Source organism: Homarus americanus, unplaced genomic scaffold (assembly GCF_018991925.1).
Source record: "Homarus americanus isolate GMGI-L3 unplaced genomic scaffold, GMGI_Hamer_2.0 scaffold43746, whole genome shotgun sequence".
Lineage (NCBI taxonomy): Eukaryota > Metazoa > Arthropoda > Malacostraca > Decapoda > Nephropidae > Homarus > Homarus americanus.
Window position 1 is genome coordinate 71886 of NW_024715982.1, and position 23115 is coordinate 95000.

Here is a 23115-nt window from a genome sequence, read left to right on the forward strand (position 1 = left end):
ATTATAACTTGAGCGAATTAGTTTTGGTCGTAGTTAACGAAGAAGAGTATAAAAAGTTTGTAGATAAAAGTTTATTTAATTCAGTATGAGTTTAAACCTTGGAAACTTTGAACTTATATCACGAAATAAAAAAAAACTATATATCGTGAAGTATATATCTAGGTAAAGTCAAAGTTAATAATAGTGAAAATATATTGAAATTAATTAAGAAACTATATAAACCTTTACAGTAAAAGTTTATTCTAAAGTGAAATAATACAAACATAATTAATGAAAACATTAAAAATCTTAAAGCACTTATGTTGAAACCTCTAGTATCAAAATTTATTCCAAAAGTGAAATAATTTTGAGTTAATGAACGATTACATAAACTGGAAAGACAAAATAAATATGAAGGTCTTAGATTTATTCCCCATGAACTCCTTAATAACCTTCTACGTTACACCTGCATCATCACAGACGCCATTTAAACACGCCATTATCTACCCCGTGTACAATTAAACCCGATTAACATGAATTTACCTTTGCTATATATCACGTACAGGTGTGTTAGGCAGAACACACCTGGGATTTAACGAGTATGAACTGTCTAATTGCCTCGTTTGGAGAGATGTTATTAAGGGGGAGGGGGGGGCGATTTGTTTGGATTTTGATGGTGGTGGTTGTAGTGGGTGTAGTAGTGATTGTGGTAGGTGTGGTGGTTGTCGGAATTGTGGTTAATGTGATGATTTTGGTTAGTACTGGTATATGCATGAACAACACACACACACACACACACACACACACACACACACACACACACACACACACAAAACCTTTTCGAAAAGCAATAAGAAACAAATAAAAACACAGACTGATCCTCTCTCTCTCCCTCTCTCCTTCAATCTCCCTCCCTCTCTCCCTCTCTCCCTCCCTCCCTCCCTCTCTCCCTCACAACACACAGGGCTAGGAAAGGAAGGGCAGCTTTGGACACAGGTCTCCCAGCACCTGAGTATCGATTTCTAGTTTAACTGTGTGTGTGTGTGTGTGTGTGTGTGTGTGTGGGTGTGTGTGTGTGATAAGCTTATGAGGCAATGAGGATGAAGGGTATGGTGGTAGTGGTAGTGGCGGTGGTAGTTGTGGTAGTGGTGGTGGTGGTAGTGGTGGTAGTGGTAGTGGTGGTAATGATGGTGGTAGTGGTAGACCTGGTAGCAATAGTGGTAGTAGAGGTAGTGATTGTTGTTGTTTTGGACAGACACCGGACAGATATGACTTTGTACCGCATAAGAGAAAGATTATAGACAGGAGACAGGCGAATATTCGTCTGGCGTATAGATTATCTGTTCGTGCTGGCAATGTGTTGTTAGCGACAGGGTACACAGTGCTTACAAGAACACCTGCTGATAACAAAGGAACCATTAGGGACAGGTGAGGATAAGTGTGGTTTAATTAGTGATATTAAATTATGTCTCCAATTTTATATTTTTCCAGAATTTTATTATATTTTATTGTTTTATTTTCCTGTGATATTTTTATTTATTTTTTTTCTTGCAATCAGACAGACAGACAGATAGACAGACCGAGAGACAGACATACAGACAGATAGATAGACCGAGAGACAGACATACAGACAGACAGACAGATAGATAGACCGAGAGACAGACATACAGACAGACAGACAGACAGACAGACAGTCCCTATGACCCACATGATAACACGACACAATTTACATTTTCATTCCTGTTATTAATTAATAGTAATTTGCGTCTATTAGAAATTAGGAAGACACGCAAAGAGCAGAAGTCGAGGAAGAGGGGAAGGAGAAGGAGAGGAGAAGAAGAGGAGAAGAAGAGGAGAGAGAGGAGGAGGAGGAGGAGATAACGTACCCAAATATCTTCCCCACAAACAACCTAACAAACACATACACAAACAAGGCTAAATCATACTGCTCCTTCGACTGTGTTTATTTACTCCATATTAATGAAGTCATCCATCAGTACCCTAATTGGTTCCTAACAAGTGGATGACGTCACCCAAAACCATGCTCTAATTGGTGCTTGTGAAGTAGATGATGTCATGGACTCGTGTCCTTGCTTGCTGAATTGAGTAGAGTCCATGACATCATTAAGTAGCATCCTAATTGGCCTTAATATAGCACATGACGTCACCGGCCAGCGTTCTAATTGGCTGGCGTAGTTATAGTAACTAGGCTTGGTTTAAATTCTCCAAAGATCTTGTCATACTTTCTCTTCCTCTAACTGCGTATGGCAACGATTTAACAGACGATTATTAAAGATGGCAAGGAAATGAACAGAGACTCTACCGTAGCGTTGGATTAGGTTAGGTTAGATTAGGTCAGGTTAGTGTGTTGTCGCAGGTTAATTAATCAAAACCCGCATGTAGCACCAGAGGGTAGCTGTTCCACTCACGGTGATTGGTCATTACTCACCCACGCATGCGGTGACGTAGGTAACTCATACGTCACAACTCCCAGACAATAACACATGTAAGGTGTGGGTTGGTGTCACGAGCCTTACTGGTGCCTGACGAGGACTAACAACATTGTCAATGGCTGATATAATTACATTGTGGTGATATAAATGGCCAAATATGAGATCACTTGAAGATAAAACACCCCAAGCGTATTTTCCTTAATGACGAGACACCTTTAAGCTAAATAACCTAACCTAACCTAACCAAACCAAACCTAACCTAACCTATGCCAGCTAATGTTAAGTTAATTTTTTTAGTCATCAAGTAAAATAAGTTTGGGTTATTAATCGTCAGGTGATCCAATTAATCATTCACAGGTAACACGATATCACACCTCGTTATCAAAGGTAATTAAACCAAATAATAATACTGTTACTGTCGCATTATAGGGGGTGACTAGCGTGGGTTGTAAGCTAATAATCCTTCCTCCTAATGACCGGTAATTAGGCCATAATGACAGGATTAAGTCACAAATTACTCACGCATTAATGACGTCACTGCCACGTCATACCTTAATAGAAGACATGTTTCATGGTGTGTGTAGAGGAGGAGATTCAGTAACTATCTTAACAAGCGGTAGTTATGCTGTGGTGTCAGGTTAAGTCATGTATAACTCAGGTATTGTATTATTATCAACGTCACCTGAAGTCACAACTAACACTTGTAGATTGTTACCCTCGTAGTGTGGTGGTGGTTGTGTGTGGTGGTTGTGTGTGGTGGTGGTGGTTGTGTGTGGTGGTGGTTGTGTGTGTGGTATGTGTGTGATGGTGGCTGTGTGTGGTGGCTGTGTGTGGTTGTGTGTGGTGGTGATTGTGTGTGGTGGTTGTGGTGGTGGTGGTTGTGTGTGTGGTTGTGTGTGTGTGGTGGGTGGTTGTGTGTGGTGGCTAGGGTGGTGGTGGTTGTGGTGGTGGTGGTTGTGGTGGTGGTGGTTGTGATGATGGTTGTGTGTGGTGGTTATGGTGGTGGTTGGGGTGGTGGTTGTGATGATGGTTGTGGTGATGGTTGTGGTGAAGGCCGGCACTGTACTTGACCACCTTCACTCCCCCAACTGTAAAATTGAGTGTCCCCTTTTAACTGGGTGAGTCTTGGGATCGAACCAGTAACCCTTAGGACAGGAAGTGAGTATTGCATCCACTCGCCCACCACATCCCTATGGTGACGTGGTTAGGCCATGAATAACACCTACATGATTTAGTCACTCCCAATCGATAACGTCAATCCCACTCGATGACGTCACTCCCATGTCACACATCCAGCTGGCCAACACAAAACAAATGAATGACCCCTGTGTTGTCGCACTGTGTTGCTCCCATCATCCTCCCACTGTTGTCAGGACAGTGCCAGGTGATTACCCCCGACTAACCAGCGGTAGTTAGCGTGTGGTGTACAACCAGATGACCCCGACTGTGTCCAAATGACCCCCAGCCATCACGGCACTACCTCACGTGACGCTAAAATAAACGACCCACATCCAAATTTTTCATCAATTAATTATTTATTTAACGACGACCTTAATGTGGTGAATAGTGTATGTTGTATGTGGTGTATAGGGTATGTTGTATGTGGTGAATAGTGTATGTTGTATGTGGTGAATAGTGTATGTTGTATGTGGTGTATAGTGTATGTTGTATGTGGTGTATAGTGTATGTTGTATGTAGAATAGTGCATGTTGTGGTGTGGTGTATATGTTAAAGTGGTGTGGCAGTGTATGTTGTATGTGGTGTAGTGGCGTTAAAAGTGTGGTGTATAGTGTATGTTGTATGTGGTGTATAGTGTATGTTGTATGTGTAGTGTAAATGTCCCAGCTGAGTTAAATTTGAACATGTTGTGAAAAATCTTCCTTTTATTAAATCCAGGAATCAACTCGGGAAAAAAAACTAAAAATTCCCGAAATGACAAATTACAATGAATCTCGGAGGTAAATCCTTCAGGTAAATACACCAATTAATCCCTAAAATTAATCCCCCTGCAAACAATTAATTCTCACAAATATTCAAGTAAAAACGTGAAAATAAATCGCCTAATTAAATCCCCACAAAGCAACTACTCCCAGTGGTAAATCCTTCAGAGGAATATATATATATATATATATATATATATATATATATATATATATATATATATATATATATATATATATATATATATATATATATATATATATATATATATATATATATATATATATAAAATTGATCCCTACATTTAATCATCTCAAGAAAAAATAATTAATCCCCATGACAACTTCCGCTACAATAAATCGCCATCTACGTGAATAAATCCCATAAATCCTATAACCTAGTTCACAGGTAGGTCGGCTCAGGTGCAGTGTTGCCATCCCTACCTTATCCTTCACCCTACACGCTGGAGGGCTCGTGCCAATTTCGTAACAATTGGATTGCCTTTTTTTGGTTCGTCTTTCTTTCTTTCTTTCTTTCTTTCTTTCTTTCTTTCCCTGTGTTTATATTTTATTTAGCCTTTAATTTAACTCTCTCTCTCTCTCTCTATTTTTTTCATTTTTGTGCCTGACTTTGAGTGTGTTTGTCTGTGTTAGAGAGAGAGAGAGAGTTCATGTTTTCTCTCACTCAGATTGTCTCCACCAGCTTATCCTGTCAACCGTCCTCAGTGTTACCAACCATGTACCACCTCCTCTTCCCTCACTCACTGTTACCAATACCAACCAAAGGCTTTATAATCAAATTGTATTTTTATATGATTTTAGATATATAAAAATCTCAGTTGTTGTTGTTGTTTTGTTATATTACTATTATTATTATTATTATTATTATTATTATTATTATTATCAAAACTCTATAACTTATCTTCTTAATTATACAATCTACAAATTTTACATCATCATACTCTTTGTTTCTGAAGACTTAAATTAGCAAGAGCGTTCCAGTAACACATTCCAACGTGTGTTTTTAAAAGTCCTCATTTTCCCGTTCTAAATTACAGGAACGCATAATAACACCTTAAAATTACACGTGTTTTGGCTGTAATATTTTCTGTAATGAGATGTTATGTTATACTGCACTTTGTGAATTACTCTAACGTTATTTATTATATTGAGTATTTCTTTGTAATTGGTTGATAAATTAAGAGGAATTATTTGTGTATTTTAGATTACATATATTAACTGTATTATTATTATGTGTAACTCATTTTAATTTGTTTTCATAACTCATAACAATTAAGTAACTAATTCTAACACCAACTACTATAAGTCATTCTAATACTAAATTATTTCCATTCATTCTAGCGATACGTAACTAATTCTAACATTCTTCTTCATCGATCACCTATCTTTCTACTGTAAATTATTCGGTAATATATGTAGTGGTGATTAAAGTCGGCGTTTACTATTTATTCACAGAAGTTAGTCACCTTGATGTGTGTCTCGTGGCCCAGACGTGTGTGTGTGTGTGTGAGGTGTGTGTGTGTGTGTGTGTGTGTGTGTGTGTGTGTGTGTAAATCCCCATGCGTATTTTTATGAGTTATGCGTATCTATTCGTTTAATAATTCATGATCTAGGACACACACACACACACACACACACACACACACACACAGACATCATCAATAAAGTGACTCACACATATATTAGAACAAATTCAGGTGACTCACGACTCACTCAGAATAATCCTCCCACGAGTGAGACAGTGAGTCACATTGGCTACAAAGAGTTAGTGAGTATAGCGAGTGACTCGGTGTGTAAGCCGAGTATTAATCTCTGTTAGTGTAAGTGCGTTCACCTCTTTCCTTTGTTCTGTGCGACACCCCTCCTCCCTACCATCTCCTCCTCCCCTACCATCTCCTCCTCCCTACCATCGCACCCTCCTCCCCACCATCTCGTCCTCCTCCCTACCATCTCCTCCCTCCTCCCTACCATCCTGTCCCCCTCCTCCCTACCATCTCGTCTCCTCCTCCCTACCATCTCCTCCCTCCTCCTCCCTACCATCCCTCCCTTCCTCCTCCCCACCATCTCTCCTCCTCCCTCCTTCCTCCTCCCCTTTATTCTCCCCCCTTCCCCCTGCCTCCCATTCCCTCGCACTCTACCCTCCCAGACCCCTTCCCTGTCTCTTCTACACCCTTCCCCCTCACTCCTACCCCCCTCCCTCCACTACCTATGTCCCGCCATTGAAAAAAGCAGAAATCTAAGACTGAGGTAGACTGAGGTAGACTGAGGTAGACTGAGGTAGATTATTTTGCGCATGCTGGGAAATACCTGAAGTAGAAAGCTAAGGCGTAGATGGCGTAGGAAAGTGACTAATGGTGTTTTAGCTTTTAATGCCTTTAGCTGTGATAGTGAAGCTAATTTTTTATATATGACACACACACACACACACACACACACACACACACACACACACACACACACACACACACACACACACACACACACACACACACACACACACACACACACACATACACACACACACACACACACACATACACACACACACACACACGCACACACACACACGCAAACAAACAAACAAAACATAAAAACACAAACACACCTATGACACTTTCTCAGTATATAACATAAAATATTAAACCAACAACGAACTGGTAGCTAACAACAGTAACGAAAAACAAGGAAACAAACAAATAGAGAAACTGACAAGTAAAAGGAACATGGAAGCACATAAACAAACAAGCAATAAAACAAACAGGTAAATGAGTAAGTAAATACAACGACGAACACAGGTATAATTTTGATTGATATAAGTATAACAACAAAAACAACAACAATAACAACAACAACAATAAATAAAATTATAATATAACAACAACAAAAACGTCAAAATACAAAAAAATAATTGTTTTTTCCCTTTGAGTTAATTAACCATCAAGGTGTCTTTTGCGGAGATGCAAAATAATGCAGTCTGTGTTGTTGACGTAATGGACAGACAGACAGACAGACAGACGCATTTTCTAAATTACCAAAATAATAAATAAAAACACACATCATCTGAGACTCACAGGCAAGCTGATAGACAGGCAGACAGACAGACAGACATATCCTCTAAGTTACACAGACAAACAGGCAGACAGACACATCCTCACGTGACCTCCGGAGGCCCAGGTCAATGATCCTGGATGACCTTATTTACGAAAAGTTTATGGTCACTTCTTCTTCTTCTTCTTCTTCTTCTTCTTCTTCTTTTTTCTTGTTGTTGTTGTTCTTCTTCTTCCGTTTCTCCTTTTCCTTCTTCACCTTCTCCAACTCCTCTTCTTGCTCTTATTTTTCTCCTCCTCTTTTAGGTTAGGTTAGGTTCCCTTCCTTCTCAGTTATAAAATTCACAAAAGTATTTTCTGAATAATATTCATAAATATACAATGATTTTCGTCCCCATTACAACCTATTACGACATTTTCCAATTACGAGAATTCTGAAGACATGCGTAACACGAAAATTTGACGACCGTAACATAAAAGGCGTAACAAAGGACTTTAACGACGTAACAAGCGTAACAGGAGATCTTAAAAACCCCATGTCACAGTTTAGTCACGTGGCCTATATCAGGACGTGGGAAGGACATCAATCACACTTGTCTGTTGAGAGAGAGAGAGAGAGAGTGTGTGTGGACGTGCTGAAAGGTTTGCCGGAAGGTGTGGTGCAGGTAGGGCGGGCAGGTAGGGCGGGCAGGTAGGGCGGGCAGGTAGGGCGTACAGGTAGGGTGTGCGGGGCATGAGGGAACTAAATTGTGGCTTATTGATTTATTTACATAAAGTTAAGGAGGTCTGCATGCTGCCTCCCGGGATTGTGTAGGGCTGTGTAAGTGGTGTATGTGTGTAGGGCTGTGTAAGTCTTTGTGTGTGTAAGGCTGTGTAAGTGTGTGTGTGTGTGTGTGTGTGTGTGTGTGTGACTGCACAAAAGACAACAATACTTTTCATTCAACTCCTTTTATTCTCCTCATTCACATTCCTTAAGACAAGTAGCTGATCCATACACTATGTTCCTCACCTGTACACACAGAGACAGACACACCACACAGACAGACACACAGACAGACAGACAGAGAGACAGACACACACAAACACAAGCACACACACACAGGTTCATATATACATTTATTCATATATTCACTTATACATATAAATTTACTGTATATATTCCTAGAACTATATATAAATACTATATACATATATACATATATCTTGAGTAACTATGGTGGAGTAATAAAATCAATGAGGTTTAGCTAGAGAGTTAAAGATGAGGTATCATAATCCCTAGCCAAGGCACTGTACCTCCCCCCCCTCCCACCACCTAGTGTCTCAGCTCCTCGTAAGGTAAAATTTAATCCTACCCATAAAAATATCTTTAAAATACCACAAAAATAATTAAAAATGTCTTCAAAATTGCCCTGGGATTTATATGGGGCTAAAAACTATGAAAGGTTGCAAAGTAAAGTAAAGTAAATTAAGTAAAATATAGTAAAAAGTGACCCCAGACAGACCTGATGTACCTTTGAATGTCTGCCAATAGCTCACAGGTCGAAAAAATAGATCCTGACATGCAGATAATATATCACGTAGGACAGATTTTAATCCCTCCTGCATATTTCTGGTGTTATGTCAGGATTTTTTGTGTTTTTCCAGGTTTTGTGGTTTGTTACGTGAATACTGGAAAATTTCAAAGATATTATTATTATTTTTGTTTTGTATTATGTAGACTATTATTATTATTTTTGTTATTGTTGTTTGTTTGTTTGTGGTGTTGAATGAAGAAAGGGCAAAAAATTTATTTGTCTTGTGCGTCTCTTTACTTAGTGTCTTTCATTCACCACTTCCCCTCCACAAATATTTACATTGACACACAGACACACACAGACATACACACACAAACACATTAAAACACACTAAAACACATACTCAAACCCGCTAAGCCCGTATCGGAAAAAAACACAAACACAAACACTCCAGGTAGGTACAAACACACATGAAAATATCACCATTATGCATTTTTGAAACACACACACATACAGACACACACACACACACACACACACACACACACACACACACACACACACACACACACACACACACACACACACACACACACACACACACACACACACACACACACACACACACACACACACACACACACACACACACACACACACACACACACACACACACTCGACGAATTCATAAGAGCAATCGCAACAAAAGAATCCGGGTTCGATTCCTTTTTTCATACGGTCGAATATCCACAGGCTATGCCCATGGGATCTCGACCATATTGCTTATCAATAACTCAGTATTTCTCAAGCCTGGCATCGAACCCAAGTACTTAAGGTATTGGCTTCTCTTGGTCATAAATACAGCAATGACGTCAAACTATACATCTTTAGGTAATTTTTTTCTGGTTAATGGAGAAGACGAGGAAGGGAATGTGGTTTTTTTATCATTATTGTTTTCATTGTAGTTGTTGATTGTTCATGCTGTTGTTGTTGTTGTTGTTGTGGTCAAGGTGACTATGATTTCGCTGATTGGTCATCGTAATTAAGTTCCCTACTGTTATTATTTCTCTCTGCTTGTCTGTCTCTCTCTCTCCCGCACCTCACTCTCCTTCCCTGACCTTTCTCTCTTTTTCCCTCACCTCTCCCTTTCTCTTCCTTCCTCACTTCATTCTCACTTCCTCACCTCTTTCCCTCCATTACCATTTTCTCTTCCTCTCACCACCCTCACCCCTCCCTCACTCTCTCTCTCTCTCTCTCTCTCTCACTCACTCTCACCCTCCTCATCTTCTCTCTCTCTCTCCTTCCTTTACCTCTCTCCTCTCTCTCTCTCTCTCATAACCCCGCTAAGGTTCATCGATGATTGGTGAAATATTTGTCCCCTAGTACAAGAGACACATGTCCCCAGCGTGTCTGTCTCCCGCGTGTCCAAAAATAATAGACATGTAACGGTGAACTACGTGTCCCAATGGAGGATCTGGCATAGGAGGTGAACGTGGTTTTCTAAAATGCATTTCTGGTAGGAGAGGTGTGGAGAAAGGGAGGGTTTGGTGATAGGAAATGGGATGGGTATGGATGAGGTGGGAGAGGAGGTGAAGGAAGAGGCACTAAGAAGAAGAGTAAAAGAGGAGACAAGGGAGAAAGAGAGGAATAAGAAGAGATGAGAGATGGAAGAGGAAAGGGAGACGAAGGGTAAGAAGAGGAAGAGAACGAGACGAGGTAGAGGTGGATTGGGAGGATAAAATGAGTGTGGGAGGGAAGAGGAAAGAGGAGGTGGGAGGTGGAAAATGAAAAGAGGAAGAGGTGGAAGAGGAATGGGAGGCGAACAAGTAGAGATACAGGTGGAGGGAAGAGGAGTTGAGAGATGGAGGAAAACAAGAAGAGGAGGAGGAGGAAGAGGAGGAGGAGGAGGAGGAAGAGGAGGAGGAGGAGGAAGAGGAAGAGAGGTAGAGGTGGAGGGAAGGACAAGGTGAATGTGGAAGGAGTGAAGTCTGAACTTGTTTTGGCCATCGTATTGATTCGTCTCTCCATGTTAGTCACTTGTTCCGCTCACTCTGCTATCGTTCTGTCCGGACAATATTCCCTCGGGTGGTGTCCTACAACTATTTGAGATATTTATGTCCAGTTCTGGTGTTCTTCTTGGTGTTATTTTGTCCAAAGTTATCGTTGTTGTTAATTTTTTTTTGACAAGGTAGTGTTTTTGCCAGTAAATATCATGTTTATTTTATATTTTGTCCAAGTAATACGTTTAGTTTTGAAGTTTTGTCCAGTGCTAATTATTATTTTTAACTATAGTGTCCAGGTGGTGATTTGTCCAGGTAATATTCTAGTTTTTGTCATTATGTCCAAGGTGGAGGCGTCTTTAAGCCTTCACCGTTATGTCCAAGGTATGTTTTGTTAGATAAATATTTCAGTGTTTGTAATAATGTTCATTCCAACCAGTCTATTATTATTTAGTGTTATGTGTCTCTCCCTCCTCTTTCTTTCTCCTTTCCTCCTTCTACTCATTCCTTCACACCTCCCTCCTCCTCTCATTGTCTCTCTCCCTCCTTTTCTCTCCTTTCGTTTTCCTTCTGTATCCTTCCCTCTCCCCTCTCCTTGTCTCATTTTCTCTCTCCCTCCTTCTTCTCCAACTTTTACTCTCTCCTCCTTCTCTATCCTTCCATCCTCTTCTCTTTCTCTCTTCTATCTCTCCCTTCTTCCTTATATCTCCATCTTCTCCCCACCACCAAGGAGCCTAGACCGATCCTAAGCCACGACTGACCTGACCATATCATTTGACCCCTGACCTAGAACCGTTTGAACTGACCCCCTTGACCTTTACTCCTGAACTTAAATTCTGATCTAGACCCAAAATATTGACTCTCACTTAGCTGAAAGAGTGGATGAGGACGGATGGGGGTGGTAGAAGAGACGGGTGAGGGGGTGGGAAGAAATGAATGAAGGTGTAAGAAGGGATGGGTGAGGATGGTAGGAAGGGTGGATGAGGGTGTAAGAAAGAATGGATGAGGGTGTAAGAAGGCGTGGATGAGGGTGGTAAGAATAAGTGGATGAAGGTACAGTAGATGTGGGTGGAAGGAAGGAAGGAAGGAAGGAAGGAAGGAAGGAAGGGCCTCAGTGTTTAGCAGGTGAGGTAACTTATTGCCTTACCTGAATCAATAGTTTCTAAGAGAGTCACGGGCTTGAGTTGAGAGAGAGAGAGAGAGAGAGAGAGAGAGAGAGAGAGAGAGAGAGAGAGAGAGAGAGAGAGAGAGAGAGAGAGAGAGAGAGAGAGTGTGTGAGTGTGTGTGTAACCTTATACTAACGTCACCTCGTACCCGTGTTAGTATAGCGAAATACTATATTATTTACACTAAGAGCTCCTCCACACAACTGATATATAACAAAACCTGGATATAATATAGTATTTTCAGAACGATGGGGCATATTATATCACATAGTAAATATAACAATAGACTGGGGAATATTTTACTAGATAGAATATGAGGAAGGAGATATTATATTATATTTTACGATCATTTTACGACCTGAATCACTTTAAAAGTCTTCAGATTACGTGGTACCTTAAATGAGGGACGTGATATTAATTTTAAGTATTTTTGGTATCTACTTTACATCTACAATTTAAAGACCCTTAAGTCATTTAGTTCAAGATAAGAAAGACTTTATATTAAATTAAGTATTTTTATGGTATATCCTTCCCCTAAATTCCTTCTTTAACCCGAGGAAGATTATAGGTGTGGTGAGAGGTACAAGATGGAGGTGTTGTGGACATGTAGGGAGGAGAGAGGTAAGAGAGAGGGATAAGAGAGGGAGGAGAGAGGGATAAGAGAGGGAGGAGAGAGAGAGAAGAGAGAGAGGAAAGAGGGAGGAAAGAGAGGGGGAGGAGAGAGAGAGAGAGAGAGAGAGGGAGAGTGTAGTGAGGAAAGTAATGCATATGTAAGAGAGAGGGGGGAGGAGAAGTAAAGGAAGACGAAGCATAAGATAAAGAGATGTGACTAACAAGAGAGGAAAGAAAGGATGGATATATGTGTAGAGAAGATGTTTATATTACGTCTATGTGTGTACAGGAGACGTTAATAGTGTATATATATGTGTACAGGAGACTAGAGTCGTGTTACCTGTGAACCTTTAAGGTGACCCCTGGAACGTAACTTCAAAATTTACCTGGGCGGCTAATGATGTGTATCTGCCCTGCCTTTTTCTACCATGTTCAAGTCACCTTAAAGTTCACCTGAAACTAGTGACTTGTTGTTCCAAAGACACATTATTGACGTTACCTGTACACATAAAAAAACACACTCTTAACGTCTCCTATGCACACAAACATACATAATTAACGTCTACTATACACACACACACACACACACACACACACACACACACATTATTAACGTCTACTGTACAAACACCTACACATTAGTGACGTCTCCTACACACACAAAAACACACTATTAACGTCTCCTGTACAAATAACCACACATTATTAACGTCTCCTATATACATAGATACATTATTAATATCTCCTATACACACTCATAAGCACACACATTATTAACGTCTCCTATACGCACAGACGTACATTATTGTCGTCTCCTATACATACAAGACACATTATTAACGTCTTATATACACACAAAGACTCAAAGCAGTACTAGGTCGTTTATAATCTTATATTATTCAATGAAATTTCCAAAATACATAAATTATAGACAAGAAAACATGATATAATTAATACCAAGAATACATACACATTTCTTCACAATATTTGCGAATGATATGTAATAAAATACCACTTTGTATTCTCCTAAAAATTATAGTGAATAACAGAGCATTCCAAGTAAACAAATACACGTGCTATAAGGAGGCGCCACTGCAGTTGTTTACACAGACGCCTATGTAAACAAACGCCATGATATCAATTTGTCTAAAATGTTGACGAAAGGTAAACTGTGATGAATTACGCACAATATAAACTCGTACCACTGTAGAAAATATAATAGAATGCAAACAAAACACCATTATAACGCATTATGGAGAACATATTGTAAACAGTAAACACGACGCTGATCTCCAAAAAGTATAAACAGGCACAAAGTATGACGTATTACACAAGTGGCAAAATAAACAGACATTACTTTTCATTTTCTTTTTGTGTGTCAAGAGGGGAGTTGTTTGCTCACGGAAAAGATGATAACTTATTGTGACTATCATTGTGTATTTTATAAATGTCATGTGTGTGTGTGTGTGTGTGTGTGTGTGTGTGTTAAGGTTTATGATTATTGAGATGATAGAGATAAGGAGACCTGAGAGATAGATATAGTATTAACAGCGACAAAACATAGAGATTGTGTGAAATAGGAAGACAGTAGTAATAATAATAATAATAATAATAATAGTAATAATAATAATAATAATAATAACAATAATAATAATAATAATAACATCTAAAGGCTGAAAATAAACAATAAACAGTTCACACAAACTATAAGGCGACTCAGCCACTCTCAGTATGCGCGAGGTAGTGAAACGTGGGTGGCAATGTCCGTAGACTTTCTTGCCAGCTTTACCAGTCTCTGCTCACCGGCGAAAATAACTAATAAAGTTATTATTTCTTATACTTTTATTATTATTAAATTATTTGTTCTGATTTGAGTGAATATTACAGATTGTATCCATTTAATTAGAGACATGACTATTTAAAATATTTAATACAAATACAATAAGGTTAAATATCGATATTCTTAAATCATTAGTCAATAAAGGTACATAGGGACTTTTCGATCACTTTGTATTACAAGCTTGGTGGATGACCTGGGCTACTCTCTTTCAGGCCCCAGCTCTAACTATTAAGTCTGTGACCCATTAGATTAGAACCCATTAGGAGTGGGGCCCGTTATTACTGGGGCTCGTTAAGACTGGGACCATTTAATACTGGGACCCATTAGGACTGGAACCTTAGGTATTAGAACACATTAGCAATTTAGCTCTTCAGGAGTGGGCCCCAATCCCAATGATTAGTTTAACTATGATTGGAACTACATGGATTGGGGTCTATTAGGACTGGGGCCCGTTCGACCAGTCACATCACCACATAACAATGCGAGAGTTATGACCGTCGTATCGACATAGATAAAATATTCTGTGAAACTTCGTACAGTAAATGATGGATTGAGTGAGTGGGCGAAATGTTATGCAGACAAGGGAATAAATGGATAGACCTGGATAGAATCGAGGATGTGGAATGAGGATAGACACGAGGTTGTGGAATGAGGATAGACACGAGGATGTGATTGAGGATAGACTCGAGGATGTGGATGAGGATAGACTCGGAAAAGTGTATCTAAGATGAGGATAGATTACGGATACATAATAAAGGCATAAAATTTATTTGAGTTTGGTTTAAGGATGAAGGTGGATGGAGGGTAGGAAGAGTGGGTAGATAAAGAATATAATAAGTAGATAAAATGCGGATAAGGATGGAAGGGACATGATAAGCCGCGGAGTGGAATAGTGGGTGGAGGAGGGTGGAGGATTGGTGTGGGTGGCAGTGGGTGGTGCGTGTGGGGGTTACCTGAGGTGGTACAGAAGGTTTGAGAGGGTGGTTGGTGAGTGGGTGGGTGATTGTGTTTGGGTGGAGGGAGCATAGGAAGGGCAAGGGAAGTATACGTGGGAAGAGGATAAATAAGGGAAAGGAGAAGGAATGAGGGAAGGAAGGAAGGAGCTAGGAATGGATGGAAGGAGGGATGGAGGGCGGGAACAGGGGCGGCGGAGGTATAGTTCGACAGACGGCCACTAGAGGGCTAAGGAGGAGGGTCGATGTCCAGGGTCTTGGGGGTTGGAGTCAGTGAGGAATAGGGGGGCGGGGGTACGGTGCTCACACGGTTGCTCATAAAGATGTCAAGGCGCCCAGATACCCTCTTTGACTACCTGTGTTTCATCTGTAAGTCACCTGTGAAACCTTTACTCTTTTGTGAGTCGCCTATGAGACCCTAACTCTTTTGTGAGTCACCTAAGAGACCTTAACTCTTTTGTGAGTCACCTATAAGACCTTTACTCTTTTTTGAGTCACCTATGAGACCTTAACTCTTTTGTGGGTTACTTATGAGACCCTAACTCTTTTGTGAGTCATCTATAAGAACTTAACTCTTTTGTGAGTCACCTATGAGACCTTAACTCTTTTGTGAGTCGTCTGTACCATCTGTTATGAGTCGTTTGTGAGACCTTTATAGTCTGCTTAAGGAGCTGTATGGTTGTTTAGATTTAGGAGTAAAATCAGATATCTTTTTAACTAGTAATGAGATTCAAATTGTCTTATGAGTAGCTTATGAGATTTAAACGTTCTTGTGAGACATTTTGAGAAAATTAAAAACCTTGGTAAGTCGAATATGAGTAATTTTATGCCTTATGAGTTGACAGACTAACGAGGTTTGTGAGTCATTACTGATATGAGTTTAATAGCGGAGTTTTGGATATTATGAGCTGAGTATTATAGATTTTGGGTTGATTATTATTTTGTCTTCATAAATATCATAATTACTACTATTATAATTATTCGCATCATCATAATTATTATTAATTATGGCGTCACGTAAGGTAAGTATATCTCCAAACAGGCCTTCCCCCCCACCCCCTCCTCTCTCACATCTCTGAGAACCAGTACACGTAATCCGGATCTCTGAGAAATATAGAGTCACGTAATTTCAGTGAAGGGTTTTTACTGTGTATATAGAAGAGAGAGAGAGAGAGAGAGAGAGAGAGAGAGAGAGAGAGAGAGAGAGATTATGATTATTATTATCACTATTTTTATCATTACATTCATTGTCACCATTATCAATCTTACTATCGTCACCATTACAATTACAATTACCACCGTCGTCATCATCACCATCATCACCATCATCATCATCACCATCATCACCATCATCATCATCACCATCAACATCATCATCATCATCAGGTAATACACCAAGATAAGAAAATTAACATCACTATACAAATGACCTCCTCTTTGTTACCTGCCACAAAATTAATGAAATATGACCACGCCAGGTGTACAGCCACGTTAATTGCACGCATAACGCATCACGCATGACTCCCCTGTATAGTGCGTCCTTGTCCCACTTAAAAGGTTAGAGTGCGTCGCTGGGAGGCACTTGTGGCCTTTTTATTACTAGGGGGTGTCAGAGTGTATTAGAGAGAGAGACTACGTAATCCTGTAATTGAAAGATGATTGGTTTTATTATTATTATTATTATTATTATTATTATTATTATTATTATTATTATTATTATTATTATTATTATTATTATCAAGGAAGATAAAAACAGTGACCCATCCTATTGCCTGTTCCTTGATAGCCCGCGCCATAATTGTGTACAACGTTGTGTTTATTGTCTTGTGGCGTGTAAAGGTGCCGTTCATGCAGGCGTATCTGATAGTTAGAGGGCATATGGTTTTTGTCCTTGTTGGTGGAGAGGGATGAATAAATAATCTTGATATTGTGTTTATTTTAAATTATATTGGTCGTTTAGGAGTGAGAGAGAATTTGTAACATTAGAGGTTGTTGTGAGAGACTGCTGCTGGTGGTAGTAGTTTCAAGGCTGTCTGTCTGTCCGTCTGTCTGTTGTTATGTGTCTCTATATTCTAATAATAATAATAATAATAATAATAATAATAATAATAATAATAATAATAATAATAATAATAATAATAATAATAACAATACCATTTACAATAACAACAATAACCATAATCATTAATACGATAATAATAATATTTCCCCAGCCTCACCAGTGCACTAGGGACTATTTCATTTAAATTACGTGTTGGACTAATCCGAGTTCCCGAGCAACTAATTTGTGGTGTTGAAACTCTGCCTCCCTGGTGGATAGTGCCGTACCCAGAGGCATTTAACCACAGCGAGAGGAAAGACGGCGCCAACCCCCACACCCAGACTATGATCATATCCCACACACCGAGGTATATATTCTCAAGGTGAAATATTGAACCTAATTGAACCTTATGCAAATACAGGAAATTCATGTCTAAAAAAATACCAGAAAATCTTAACGAGACTCTACCTTAAGAAGATACGTTCATTTAACACTAACTAGATGACTAAATTATCATATGAAGTCTTTTGAGGGATTCTGCATGTAAAGTAGAATTTTTTGGTAATTTCAACACTTTTGGGGGAAGTTTATGTTTGTGTCTTAGTTTAAGTCATATAGTTAAGGTTCTTACTTACGTGTTTAGTATCGTAAGATGTAAAAAACGTAAGAACCTTTGATATCCTAAAAAAAATATATATCTATTGTTATTTTATAAATTCAGTAAAAGTCTATATTATCTATTTACAGTATATAATCTTATTTTTTTACATAAACACAAAGCAAATTGTCAAAATATTATTGGAACATATAATAGAAGGCTTATATCTCATCGGGAATATACATAATATTCCTTAAAGTATTTCAGACTGGACTGTAAAAATATTGATGTGAGTTTCTTTACGATGAATGAACATTGATGTAAGTAAAGGGAATTTTTAAATGTGAATGAAAAACACTATCAGTAGATTTCAATACACGCTGACAGACATGTACAGACACACGAAGAGACAGACATAAATACACTCACATACATACGCATAAACACTAACGCATACTAACAAAGCCGTAGAGACAAACGTAAACATACAGACGTGCTAACATACACACAGACGCAAATAAAGAAACATACATATACAAACAGACACACTGACAATCATACAGACTAAATAACAGACACATACGGACATTGTAATTGTTGAGATGATCAGTGATTGTAATAAAAATCTTTTAATTTATCATTATATTATGAATATTATTCTTGGTATACGTGTTGTTGTCGTTGTTGTTTAATTTATTACTGTTATTATCAACGGGACTGGGGCCCACTCCTGAAGTAGTAATTTACTAATGTGTACTCATCCTTGTGACTTAACAAAGCTTGTAATACAAAGTGATCGAAAAGTCCCTATGCACCTTTTTGGTTAATGATTTAACAATATCGTTATTTAACCTTATTGTATTTGTATTAATATTTGAAATAGTTATATCTATACTTCCGTAGATACAATCTCTCATATTTAACCTAAAAATAACAACGTAAATAATAATAATAAAGGTATAAGAAATAATAACTTTATTAGTAATTTTTGCCGGTGCACAGAGACTTTTCGATTACCCTGGCTGGTGAAGAAGTCTACGGACATTGTTACCCACGTTTCACTACCTCGCTCATACTGAGAGTGGCCGAGTCGCCTTATAGTTTGTGTTAACTCTGTTTATTGTTTATTTTAGTTCTTTAGATATTATTATTATTATTATTATTATTATTATTATTATTATTATTATTATTATTATTATTATTATTATTATTATTATTATTATTATTATTATCCTAGTCATTAATATCATCATAGTAAGCAAACACATATATAGATTATTACAATGGCACTAACACACACAAACACACGCACACACACACACAATAATGAACCTCAATTCCTTCGACTCAGCGTAGATCGTTCAACAAGTAACTATTATAATTTTATTGGATTGTTAGTGCGTGTACTCTTCCTTCTCCATGTTATAATATACACTATTACCAGCGTTACTTATATCCTGAACAATAACTTTAATTAATCGTTTATTAATTCGTTTATGACTGGCTTTTATTCAGGTCATTTTCCGCCTCACCTGACTTGGCGTGTAGATTAACTTTACCTGTGAGGGGTGTTTTATTACGTTCGGATTAAGATTGCTAATGTTTTATTCTAATTCGTGTTTAATTTTCTTAATAACAGACGTCACACAAATTAATTCCCTCTCACTCCCCTCACCCCCTCGAGTCATCTCCCCTCTCCCTCCTCCCTACTTCCTTCAGTATAGCATCGTCTTACCCCCGGGAGTGTCCTAGAGGCGGTCTACAGCAGGGTCGGTACTGCCGTGCATTATTAAACAACTATGCGTCCATATTGACTAGTTCCAACCTGTCCGTTTACTACCATTCTGACTTCCCTTCCCAAATCCCACCAGTTAATGCCACTAATAACCTAATATAAGACCGCTGTACACGAGAGATACCGCCAATTAAGAGGTTGGACTTATTATGATCAAGTTTATGTGTTTGATTCCGTTTCCAGGGGTTCTCGAGGTGGTGGTGAAGCCGAAGTCAACGCTGGGGGTGAAGTTTGGCACAAGGTCAGGTGGGCACTTAGTGGAGGTGGACATGCGGCACCTGGAACATGGCACTTACCTAACACAACCTGGATATATCACCCCCAGAGTTCATATCATATACCACCTGCATATAACCAAAAGAGTACTGTGTTATATATCCTGGTTATATCATCTCTTACACTCGTATCTTTGTTATACTTCCTGTAAATAATATAACCTTCAATACAATATACTTTCCCATACACCTACGTTATACTACCTGTTACCCCTGACATATAAACACAGAAGCAATATACCATAATATACCATACTACATATATACCCGTTTAAATAAGCAAACTAAAACCAACACAAATACTCAAAGAAAATTGAAGTGTTTCCGAGGTAATTTTTTGTTTCCACCATAAATGAGACTAATTATTTAAAGACGAGCCTCATCATTACGTCAATTACAAAGTTAGTTAATTAGCCTTGTAATTAAGAGTGATAGAGAGGTATAATTAAAGAGAAGAATAGGATAATGTTGGGGAGTTTTGCGGTAAGTTGAAGGTACCAAGTATTGATTGGTGAACGTGGTTGTGTAGTTGTGTAGTTTTCTTAGAAGTCTTGTGTGTGTGTGTGCGTTGGTTCGACTCCACCCCCATCTAGCTACCCACCCACCAACCCATCCACCCACCCTCCCAACTACCCACCCACCCAACTACCCACCCACCCACCCCACACCACCGGCCCACCCACTCATCCACCCACTACTCCGTCTTATTGTTACTGCTTGAGTGTCTGGTATAGTCACAAGGGAACATTGGGAGGGTAAGGGAGAGAAAAGGAATAGTTGGGGATATTTTAGGGACATTTTAGGGATATTTAGGGAGGTATTACAATACACGGGGGAATAATTTGGGACATCTTAGGGACATAAATTGATACTTGTGAATATCTGATCTCGGTTAAGGGGAATATTTAGGGTAATTTAGGAACAATTAGGTCCACCTGAAGACACATAGGAACCTCATCTACCCCTACAGACACCCGAGAGAGAGAGAGAGAGAGAGAGAGAGAGACAGAGAGAGAGAGAGAGAGAGAGAGAGAGAGAGAGAGAGACAGAGAGAGAGAGAGAGAGAGAGAGAGAGAGATTATTCCTTATATAAATCTTATTCATTTATTACCTACTTTATTTGTGTTATTAGTAATGTAAATCATATATAAATTAGCCACGTGTGTTAGGTGAGGGTGTATATATAATTTCTCTTGTGTGTGTCTGTGTCTTTGTTTATTTGTTTGTTTGTTTAAGTACGGTGTGTTAGTTGCTTGGAAATATTAATATCTTTTGTTTAATTTAGACGATAAATAAACAACTAGAATGAACGTGGTAAACTTGAGTGGACACACACACACACACACACACACACACACACACACACACACACACACACACACAACAACTACATAATCCCTGGCCCTCATATTATCTAAGGAGTTATTTTTTTAGTTTCTATTTTTTTTGCTAAATCAGTGAACACACCCAACCACAGTGGCCCATAACACGCACACGCCCTGCAAGGACCAGGGTTCGAGCTCTGGTTTTTTACTTGTTTATATATAAGGGTTAAACCATCTTTCTCTGAGTGTTCAACATTCTTAAACGGTTAAATTCTGATCACGGGCGAGGTTAAACCATTAGCATTTAAGGGTTAAACAATCGAATTTAAAAGTTTTATACCATCATCCTCAAAGAGTTAAGCCATCGTCCTCAAAAGGGTTAAACCACAATCGTCAAAGGGTTAACCATTTTACTCAAAGGGTTACACTATCATCTTCTCTTTTAATTCCCTATTTTACTCATTCTATATCTACACATTTACTTTGCTCTCAACTTATCACATTACTGTACTCAAGTATATATTTTCCTTTTATCAGATCTACTTTCTTAGTCTATTTCTCACTTATGGTTGAAAGGAGAAGTGGGGGAAGGGGGGAAGGGGAAGGAGGAGGATGGGGGAGGGAATGGAGGGATTAGGGAGGGGGGAGGGTCTGAGGGGCTGGAGTAAAGAAGGGAAGGGAAGGTGGGGTAAAGAATGAATGAATGGAAGAATCAGAAGAGGGAAGAGAGGAGCAAAGTGAGTGGAGAGAACAATGGATAATGGCATGGAGAGGGAAAAGAGAGGGTAAGCGGAGAGAGGGAGGTAGGAGAGGGGGAGAGGAGAGCAACAGGGGATTATAATGTTTATCGACCAACATGAGAGGCCGGTCGAACCAGAATTATTTTATCGAAACATTGTGCAGGAATGTGGTGGTGGTAATTGTGGCAGTAGTGGTGATTGTGGTAGTGGTTTAGGTGGCTATTGGTGCGGTAGAGGTTGTTGGAATAGTGGTATGAGGTAGTAATGGTAATTGATGGTGGTGGCCTTTGACCCTGCAGTAATGGTGCTGGTAATAATGATAATGGCGGTGGTGGTGGTGGTAATGGTGATGGAGGTAGTGTTAGTAATGGTGGTGATGGTAGTGGTTATGGTGGTGATAATGGTGGTAGTAGTAATGGTGATGATGGTAGTGGTGGCAGTAGTAGTGGTGGTGATGGTAGTGGTGATGGTAGTAGATGTGGTGGTGATGGTGGATGTGTTATTGGTGACTGAGGTAACGATAGTGGTAGTGGTGATTGTGGTGGTACATAGATTTCCTATACTTCGGCACATATTCCTGCTAATGCCGCAATACTACCAACACACACGCACACACACACACACACACACACACACACACACACACACACACAGACAAACACACACACACACACAGATAGTCAGTCAGTTAGTCAGTCGTTTAGGTAATCAAGACTGGCAAATCAAAGAGTACCTCCATATCCCCCTTTCTCCCTTCACCCGACCTCCCCTCACTTCCCCTAATCCCTCCCCTCTTTACCCTTTCTCCCCTCACTT

General features: G+C 39.2%; 1 protein-coding gene and 1 long non-coding RNA gene across 2 annotated transcripts in view; one reads left to right on the forward strand and one right to left on the reverse strand.

Annotated features, from left to right (window-relative positions):
• LOC121858003 overlaps positions 1-23115 on the reverse strand; it is a 70487-nt gene that overhangs the window by 34432 nt on the left and 12940 nt on the right. The window lies entirely within an intron of this gene.
• LOC121858002 (protein tipE-like) overlaps positions 1-23115 on the forward strand; it is a 74429-nt gene that overhangs the window by 10422 nt on the left and 40892 nt on the right. The gene's annotated exons all lie outside the window — the stretch shown is intronic.